Source organism: Apostichopus japonicus, chromosome 9, assembly GCF_037975245.1.
Source record: "Apostichopus japonicus isolate 1M-3 chromosome 9, ASM3797524v1, whole genome shotgun sequence".
In the NCBI taxonomy this organism is placed as follows: domain Eukaryota; kingdom Metazoa; phylum Echinodermata; class Holothuroidea; order Aspidochirotida; family Stichopodidae; genus Apostichopus; species Apostichopus japonicus.
In genome coordinates, this window is record NC_092569.1 from 13,251,351 (window position 1) to 13,262,383 (window position 11,033).

Sequence of the window (11,033 nt, forward strand, 5' to 3'; positions counted from 1 at the left end):
TGCACTCTAGTAATATCCTTCCTAAGGAACACTACAGGGATGAGAAACCTGCACATCAAAGAAGTACAGTACAGTACAGTACAGCACAGTAAAGTAAAGTACAGTGCAGTGCAGAACAGAACAGTACAGTACAGTAAAGTATAGCACAGCACAGTACAGTACAGTTCAGTACAGTACAGTACAGTGCAGTACAGCACAGTACAGGTACAGTGCAGTACAGTACAGTGCAGTACTGTACAGTACAGTACAGTAAAGTAAAGTAAAGTAAAGTAAAGTAAAGTATAGCACAGCACAGTACAGTACAGTTCAGTACAGTTCAGTACAGTACAGTACAGTGCAGTACAGCACAGTACAGGTACAGTGCAGTACTGTACAGTACAGTACAGTACAGTAAAGTATAGCACAGCACAGCACAGTACAGTACAGTTCAGTACAGTTCAGTACTGTACAGTACAGCACAGTTCAGTACAGTGCAGTACAGTGCAGAAAGAAACCACAGTTTTTCTGTTTGTTTTATTTGTAAGAGACAAAACATTTTAGAGCCTTGTGTAAAATAAAACACTGCTACATATCTTTGGACTGATGACAATTGGTTACCTAATATTGTCAGTTAGCTACAGTAGATAGATTAGAGTGCATATATGCATAGGAGACAGGTATGTTCAGTTCTAAAGAAAAGGTAAAAAAACGTCAATTAAATGTGACTGTTTTCACTGTATGATTTGAACATCATGAGACTTTGTTGCTATGGTGATATCATCTTACAATTGTGTGAGGGTTCACTATATATACTATCGGCTACATTTCTTCCATTTCCTTTTTTCTGTATTTTGTCACCTGTGAAATTTGAGATAATCTAGGAGAAACACTCAGACATTTATATAAGACAAAAAAACGAAATTCTATGTCAACATCCTGGATCTGTGAAACTTATCTAGTAGACAACATTCCACATGCCACATACTAACTACAGTACAGTACAGTATGTACAGTACAGTACATTATAAATACTCATAGTACAGTAGTGTCAGGCAATGTCTAGAGAAATCACATAACATGTTGAACATCACTTTTAGAGTTAAAGTGTGATACATTTGATTTCCATGGAGAAAATACAGCATATTGGGAAATTGACTAGCTCTAAGAGGGACACGGTACTTGGCATCAAATAGGACTGTGAGAATTCTTAGAGTACTGTACTTAAGCCTGAGGGTATCTTGGCTGATTGCCAAGGATATCATTTAGCCAGTTTGAATGTGTTTTCCTTTTGTTTTTATTTTGAACACAGCCAGGGTCAAGGTTTGTTGTTCCAGACGCTTTCATCGACTTTATGAGTCAGTGTAATCCACAAATCAAAACATTTTCATGAATTGTGAAACTTTCAATATTTTAGATTCATGTAGAGATGAGTCTGTCACACAATGGATGGCCTGCATGGCTAGCACCACACATTTGTAACTGGTACAGTACTGTACCTGTACAAACCTACTGTAGCATTAGGCACAGAGGCAATAATAGAGTACATTAGAGATGAGTCTGTCACACACTGGATGGCCTGCGTGGCTAGCACCACACATTTGTAACTGGTACAGTACTGTACATGTACAAACCTACTGTAGCATTAGGCGTCCCAGAGGCAATAATAGACTACAGTAGATATGAGTCTGTCACACGTTGGATGGCCAGCTGCATGGCTAGCACCACACATTTTGGGATTTGTTTTTACAAGTTAATTTATACAGTAGAAATAAGTTCTAAATCGCAGTAATATTCAAATGCAGCTTTAAGGTAATGAATTCATGTTCTTTGTAGCATCTGTCAGTATCCCTCCAGGGCTCTTTTCTAATGCATCGCATAGGCCCACAAATATATATGCAAACATACAGTATAAATGTACTTAGAACTAAGAATTTTGTCTTCATATGTCAGAGTTCCTTAAAGTTCTTATTGGCAGGGACAGGCTATTAAAATCTGTTTCATCAATATACTGTATAAAACATCGCATAGGCCCATAAATACAGTATATGCAAACATACAGTAATGTACTTTACATTAATATAGAACTGGGAATTTTGTCTTCTAATGTCAGAGTTCTTAAAGTTCTTGGGCAGGGACAGGCTATTAAAATCTGTTTCAGCAATATACTGTATAAATCCTTTTTGTATCTAGTTGTCTCACTTTCAATCATTCACTCAGCATTTATTTTGAAATTTATATATATATGTATATATTTAAATATATTTATATGTTGTAGACCATTCAAAGTCACTACATGTTATTGTAATTGTACAACTGTACTGGTGTTATCTCTGGAACATGTATTTACCATGTAGATGTTCAGCTTTCAATTGCCCTGCAGTAAATGTACATGCACTGTACGGAAGTTAAATGAACACAGCCTTTGACACAGCAGCAATGGTGTTTGTGAGGATGTGAGTAAAAGGACATGGGAAAGAAAAACAGAAAATACGAAACTGCAGCCGGTAATTCAAATATTATCCTACGATACCATTAACACAATATACTTTTGAAGAGAACGACATGCAGATTTCAAATGAACAAATTCGACCCTTTTTTAAATTGAAATACTTTGCATACATGTTGATGAGTACTACATCCGAGATGGACAAACATTACAGTATATGTTGCAATTGTTTCATTTCCTGTAATAACGATGAGTTTTTGCAACTTTTATGCTGAATCTGAAAGTACAGTTTATATTCCAGTAATTGTTCCTTAACATGACCTATTGTGATGCCATTGGTTTCAATATGAATACTGCAGTGTCCTATTCATTCATCTTGAATATGAAGAGGAAAAAAATACACAGTATGAAGTTTCACTTCCTTCAGTATCAAAGGTTGACAAAAATACAAAATGGCAGCCCTCAGATAGAACGTTTAACTAAAGTCTAGGAAATATACCTCCCAGATGACGCAAGATTTGTTTTCATCTTTGGGACAGAAGTTCATCAAGAAAATCCCTAGCTAGCTGCTAAAGCACTTACCATAACTACAATATCTAAAGATGATAATTTAGTTTGCTTCTTGTAAAGTCTATAGAAAATTCTAGAATCATAGATACTTTAGCTTCTGTGATCTGATCCATGGAAGCACAAGAAGTATACATGATTGCATGTTTTCTCTGTGGCATCATACAGGCCTGAACCATTTCTGCTTCAAATGTTTGTTTTTTTAGTATAGTATGCCAGTTTGACACCATACTGTGCATATACATACAGTATACTGCGATGTTCAATCTAGGCAAATTTTGCCAGATCCGTATGAGCCACTCTCTGCAGTATTAATGACTTTAATAGTAAACATAGACTGTTTATTTCTCCCAGGGTTGTCATGATTTACATAAAGCCAACTCATATCTGTTGTCTGCCTACCTGCAACTGTTTCAAAGATTTACAATGAATCTGTCAAGAAAATATATGTATCTTGAGGATACAGAAGAAAAGCCACACCTGTGTACAATTATATAGTGGATTAAACATATGTAATGTACAAAAATGTCCAATTTAGCTATAAGTCAATGTTTGAAATTGACAAAATTACAGCTCTGCTACTGAGAGCTTTTAGTCTACGTGAAATATTGATGATTGAAGCAAACTGTACAAGTCAGTACGGATATGTACTGTGCAATAGGATGTTCAGATTTGATAAATTGTACAAATAACTTCAGGTTACAAATTTAAGATATAGGCCCATAGGACATATTAGCATGTTCCACAGTATATGATTCAGAGTGGTTGATGTACAGTTAGTAAGATACAATTCGTATCATGTACTGTTCTTTACAAACTGGACATGACTATGGACAACTACAATAGGTAATTATCAGCAAAACAGTTTTAACGTGACTTGTTAACTTTCAAATCTACGGATGAATTATCATTTCAAATTACTAAATTATAAATCGTGATGTCATATAGTGGTCACTGCTCAAAAGAACTTGTAAAAGCAAAGGTAGAATGGGGTCAATCTTACTAATAAGCCCACATTTCAAGAGGTGCATGCACACACAAACCAGGACCATTGCACTGCCACTCGTACTGGTACAAAGTTAGAAACAGTATTTTAATTTGCATGTCATTATATAAACATGGATGGGATGATTGGCCATCATGCTCACACTAATAACCTTTGAGGTCATTTGACAGTACTTACCAGAGCAGGGCTTGATTATTGATAATTCTTAATAGGGGTATGGTTACCATGGTATTCATAGGCCATCATTGGTATACAAAAGGTGACCAATCATGTGAGTAAATTGGCAAATGATCAATATTCAATGACACCCATCATGGCTAAGATCCTTCGCACATGACTTAAAGCAGCATTTTACATTTGTCCATCAACTTTTTAAATATAAATCACAAAACAGCAAACTAAGATATTAGCCAAATTTTTCCCTGCCAACAACGTTAATTGGAGAGTAATTAAGGATATTTGCGGATAATGAGAAAAGTGTCCAAGACAAATTCCACATTTAAAATTAATCGCATACAGTTCCCCCAAACCCACTAGTTTGAATTCAACCAATCAGAGATGCAGGTTTAGTTATGAGCCATTGCAGACTTTGCGTCGGTACAACCAGGGAGTTGTTATGGAACTCCCTGGTACAACTGCCATATACTGTAGACTGTACACAAATCAAGCATGGTGTTGCATTACGTATTCGTCAATGACGTTCGTAGTGTTTAAATATTCATATTATGGGCGAGGTTTATTAGGATCCCAACGGAAAATATCTTGGAGAAAAAAAAAGTTGAAAGTTGCACATTTTTCGACTTTTACGCCACCATTTGAAGTAAGACTTCAATAGATAAGCTAGTTATGTATATATGTCGTCATGGCATAGTGGAGTCAGTGAGGTTGAGTAAAATCATAGAAAAGGACGCAAAATGCTGCTTTAACAATATCAGCTCAAAGAACAATGTATCATATTACAATACAAATTCCAGTCTAACTACAGTAAATTTATTGGATCTCTATTTTTGGGGGCCAAAACTAGAATTTATGTTCTCATCATGATAGCTCTGCATATTATAAGTCTGCATCACTCTAGACTAGTGCTGCAACTATTTTTTGCTTAGTTTGTAAACATCGAACCAAATCAGTATTTGAAAAACTTTGTTTTGGTATTGGCAGCGTTTTGTGCCATCAGTTAGATAAGTTTTTTATTGGCGCAGAGAATTTTTTTCTAGGAGAAAAAATGTGAAACATGCTTTAGTCTTGACAAATATGAAGTCCAGAATTGGGATCTTATCACCGTATTAATACTTCATCTCGCTTGAAAACTAATTAAAAACTAGCCTAGCGTCACAATGTTACACGTTTCAATACAATTTACCCGTTTAGATTTGCAGGGATTTCGAGGGTCATGGGACATAATTAATATATATAGCCATAATATAGCCTTCATGCCTAATGACCTCTCATTCTCAACTGAATTATGATATAGCTACTAGGCCTATTTCTAAGCTTCTGTACACAACGTTGGTTTGTCAGCATTAAAGTTTACTGAACACGAAACCAAAGATGTTGTTGTACAGCAGCCAAGGCACTATAGTCCCATGACTCCTACACTCCTCAAGTTTTCTTACCATACATCCACCACATTGGGCCTAACCAAAGTGATGAAGTCAAGTGTGGCTGGACAAATAGCATAAAAAGCCTTGACAAAGGCCTACCTAGCCAAGGCCTAACGTTATTCCAGAGGCTATTTCAGTTTACTAATTGACTGATCCTCTTGAAACTGCAATGCAGTAGTTCTAATCTACTGTAAGGCAGTACCAAAACTATTTAAATTTTCTTGTAGTAGCATGGTGGGCCCATAATTGACGCACTTAAGGATTTGATCAACGATATCTATCAAGGAAAAATCCAAATCACTCGACTGTATGTGTTTTTCATATGTGTAGTTCCTCAGAAATGTTATGATCTCAAAATATTTAAGGTTCTGTGCTTATGCACCGTACAATTGAGCAGAATTTAACCACAAAATGTCTGCCGTGTCAAGTTCTTTCATACCCCTAAATTGACACATTCATTGTAAAGCTAACTGTAGTGTAGGCCTTAGTATACATCCATTGACTTTAGATGCTGTTTGCTATGCTCTGCGCCTCTAAGCTCAGACTGGTCAGGTTCCAGAGAGCAGTGTTACCATATTGAGGTAAATGTTGGTTATTTTTAGGGAGTAAGATTTCCAAATGACCAAAAAATGTGCAAAACTGGTCGGAGGGTGTTAATAGCTTAAAAAATACCACAATTTGGTCTGCAAATATCTGAAATTGATTCAAAATCATAAAATATGTCATTCTGCTTGACTGCAAAAAGTTTAGGTGGCCTGCTGTATCGTTGCTAGTAATAATTGAAGATGTGTCAATTACGGGGGTGCGTCAATTACGAAGCCTTTACTATACTAATAGTAACCATTTCAAGTTAATGCTAAAAAACTAATGTCAGTGATTCTTACAACTACATGTAGGCCTAGGGATTCAGGCACTAACGAATGACTGGGCAGTAAAAGTATAAGCATAGGCATATCCAAATTTATTTTCAGTTAGGAATAAGAATTAAGATACTATAATCACCTGGTCTAGGCTATGCCTTTAGTTGGTATGGGGAATACTTCTACTATGGAACAACAATATCACAATACGGCCTACAGGGTTAACAATTGTCTGGTATCGAGCGATACGACTACTGTAGCACTAGGAGGTTACACGACAGTACAATTGAAACAGTTTCTCGATTGTAGCCGCGATAAAAGCAAAACATCGAGTTTCGTGTAACTAGTACCTGCTCTATATATGCATGAAACGACAACGCCTAGGTCGTAAAATGTTCCATCTTATTGATACTAAATCAGTTAGAGATTGATCTTAGTTATATAATACATACACAAACATGGTTGCCATTTTAAATTTTGCTAAGCCGCACGGAGAAATTACCTGATAAATTAATCCCTTCCAAAAATTGTTGTTCCACCGTTAAACAGTTAACCGCTTTATGCAAAACGAGGATTCCCAATAACCCAATCGAGTCCTAGTCGTAAACAATGTTGAGATGTGGTATGCATGCAAACGGAATGAAATTACAGTACTATAGTGTCCGCGGGTTGGCTAGCACCTAAGGAACGCCAAACGGCCACATATGTCGGTCGGTGTTTTTACCTGGCATTTTACACATCCGTCATTGATCTGTTTCTATACTTTCTACGCATATATTTTACTCGAGTCAGTAAAATGAACGTTCCGAGGCATCAATTTAAGTATATCAGGGGGACTCAGTGAAGTTATGGGCTACACTGCACGATATGGACATTAATTATGATGCAACTTGGATAATTGCCTTTCTTTTGTATAAATATACTTGGAATATAAGTTAGCGGTTTGCTATATACGACGTATATATTTTTTCTTATAAGTTGGTGGTCTATGCATGGTAGATTAGATGGACAGCAATCCTCCTTCACCCACCGCCCCACCGCCACAGACACAAATACACATTTGAAAGTGAGTGAGGGCCGGAGCTTCCCAGGATCCGCTTGTTATGGCACTGGGTATACATCAGTGTTAACATCTTTACGTATATGTAACATCATCTTCAAATTCTAGAATAATTCCGCAGAATGTGGTATTGAAATGTCACTCCCATAGTGGTAAGCCTACATATAAGAAACTTTTTAGCCGTTCTGTGTCGTCATAAATTGATGTCATTTTACATAGGCGTAGGAATATAGGGGGAGGGAGATGGGGAAGCGGCCCAGAATTTTCAAAATGGGGGAGGGCAACGAGTAGGTTTCTGCTACTCAGTACACGATTTGAATTAGCAACATAGATGTCAGATAATGATGTGAGATTTGTTTTTTTGTTTCATGTAATTCATAGTACATCAACAAGTTTTACCGTATTCTTGAAATTTCATTAATCAAAAATTCATGAGAAGCTACTTCAATAGTTAACTTGTAAACATTTTGTCATCAATTTCACTTGTAAAAGAAAAAAATCGAGATCAAAATATCTTCAACTTGCGCCAAATGGCTACACAACGTTGAAATTTGAGGGGAAAAATAGACAAAGTAGCAGGAAATGTTAACATTTTCATAAAAGAACGGAATAGTTTGATAATATAATTGAAAATAAGAGAATAAAGTTGAGATCGTGAGATCAAGTATGGGTCAGCCAAAAAATTTCAATGTCCCATCTAGTCCATGGTAGAGTCTACAAAACTAGCAATTTTTCAAAGAAAACCCCAATCTCGATCAACTGGTTTTTGTCTTACCACCACCCATGACCTCTCCCACATCCCTCACTTTTTGATGATCCAATGTTCAATTGTATTGGTATTTTATAAACTTCACATTCCCCTTTAGACAAACTAGTAACCCTATCCAATTCTAGTTCAAATCAATAGACTGCAAAATAAAGATAAACCAAACATTATTAGTCAGTGTGCAACTATGACATCACACCTGTTTGCTTCAAGTTCACCATTAGTAAAATATCAGATAACTTCAACTGTCAATATCTCAAAAATGGTACATAGGAATTGAATGCAAATTTCACTGGAATGCTTAGATTATGTTCCTCTTTAACACACCAAAAATAACAATTTTTGACCTGGACTATTCTTTTAAGTGCAAATATCAGACAAGTCATATCTCTGTTTCCTCGTTCACTACAAAGTCATTTTCAAGTCCCCAGGACTATATATATGCTTACAAGCAAGGCGGCATAGCATATACTCAATCCAACATTCACAGTCTTATCAATTTCCGCGCTCCAACAACTATAATGAGAGCCGAACAAGAGAGCAGTACGGCCTATACATATTGTCCTTTGTCTGAGCATAGTTATTATACTAATAACTATGGTCTGAGTCACTTTTTCAAAGACTTTATGACCCAGCCATGACCTTAACACATGTTACGCTTTCATTTCATAAAGTTGAGAGTACGTGCAAAATCTTAATTGTTATTTAACAGGTAACTAACATAGCACTGGAGAATTGCCAGTACTCGGCCTACGGATTTAAACTGTAATGTACGTAGTGAACTCAATTACAACACCGATAGTTAAATAACACACGTACGGTCCTAGCAACCATTCTTTGAAATATTCTGCGACTCAGTCGAAGGAAATGTACTAACCTAATCTATTCATCGGTCTGATTTGACTTATGGGTATCACAGGCGTATAGATCCAGGGGTGGATGTTACCTCGCTCCCTTTTAAATAAAAGTAGTTCGTAGCCAACCTTTGCGTGTAGACCTAAAAGGTAGTCAATATAGGCCCCAAATTATAGCACGCTATATAATTGCTAGAAGTTTTCAAAAAAATACTCTTCTGGAGGTCTTTGCTCTCCAAATTGTTCTCATACATGTTTAAGGAACACACTAGATGACTGAATGTCCCAGTGATATAAATTTCCTCGAAGGTTGTTATAAAACTGTTTAAAGGTATTCTCTCAGCTAATCTTGTCTCCCGTATTGCCCCCGTATTGCCCCCGTATTCCCCGATTTAAAAATAAAAGCAATGCTGCCCTCTACTTTTGCGACAACAGAATCATTCCTTTATTGTGGCATTCTCATCCTTAGCTATAAACAGGATATGGATCTGGGCACTGTTACCGCAAAGTTCTCAGGTGTCCGAAATTCCAATCCGTATCTCAGTTCTGCGTACCCCATAGGCCTACTGTGTAATCGTAGTGTGCGTTATGTGCGAGCAACTAGTTCACGACGTTGCTGCTTCATGATATAGTTGTACACAATTTTTCCATTGGCTATGAAACAATGCATTTGTCAATGAATTTTGACCAAAGGTGACCATATTTGGAGATCTAGAATATATTGGGCCAATACAGCATACTTTTAATTATAGACCTAATATATAACCTAAATATACCTCAGACACTGCAGACTGCGTCACTTCACGGGTCACAGTACCCCTACATGTTGCTCGGCTTCGATGATTTTTAAAATCCTGGATCCACCCCTGGTAATGCCTCGCCCTATATACAATTGTATGTATATACAGGTTAAATTTCACCGGGGTCACACTCAGCTTGTAAAATCGCTTTAGACCAAATTTTGTCTGTATCTATTCAGACTTGCTCCGAACGTACGGTAATATTCTGTCTACATTCTTCTCCAATGTATGTTCCTTCTCTAGCTCCAGTGTTGCCAGCCGTCGGTCGGTAATTTGGAATAATCTTTGCAGGGGGCGGGAGCGCGGATTCCCTCCGAGAACAACGATAAGTTATTTGTGTAAGAAGGCTCGAAATACGCGTAAAATAGTATCGGCCTGCGGGGTACAGGTACTGACTTGGTTCAGGGAATGTTTTACAATATCATACACAATATCATACAAATTATCATTTTACACCAATTGTGGAGACAAGATATTCCTCGAACTTGACAGCAAAAAAAATGCTTTGATACCATTAATGAATTTTATTATTTTGTATAATAACACGGTTACTTTATAGCCAATTTGTAAATGGCAAAATGTCGCCATGTAGCCTAATTTGAATGATCCTGGTATAGACCAGTGTCTTGGAAAGAAAGTCTCAGCGTCTAAGCTCTCTTCAGTTCTCTGGAATGTATTCCTCTGGTGGCGACCCCGTCCCTGGGGTAACTTTAGCTGTAACGTTGACAGATGTTTCATGTGCTCTTGATTTTAATGCTCAGAAATACATTTCTGTGAGGACTTCAATTTCACTGGAATGTGTTACAAAGCCACGTCAGTTTTATCAGTTTGTTAGCCTAACATTATCCAAATCTGAAATTGAGGGCGTAAGAGAAACAGACATACCGATCATGCTTTCTTTTTCATCGTGTTTGTTTGATTACTCTTTTATCTTCAATTTTGGGACCGACTTAGCATCGATTTGAGACCGACGTTTTATTTTCACTGTCCACCCCTCCCGTATGTGCGCCCCTTGATGTAATCAACTAAAATAATTGCATGATTTTACACTGTATTTTTCGCGCTGTGCAATTGTGTACATATTTGTTTCC

The 11,033-nt window shown here is 37.0% G+C and overlaps 1 protein-coding gene across 1 annotated transcript in view; it reads right to left on the minus strand.

Moving 5' to 3' along the window:
- The window catches only part of LOC139974164 (protein 4.1-like), a 113,724-nt gene extending 106,603 nt beyond the window's left edge, over positions 1 to 7,121 (minus strand). The window contains exon 1 of the mRNA XM_071981112.1: positions 6,965 to 7,121. The gene's annotated coding sequence lies outside the window, so the exon portion shown is untranslated. The remainder of the gene's footprint in view (positions 1 to 6,964) is intronic.
- Positions 7,122 to 11,033: the final 3,912 nt, after the last annotated feature.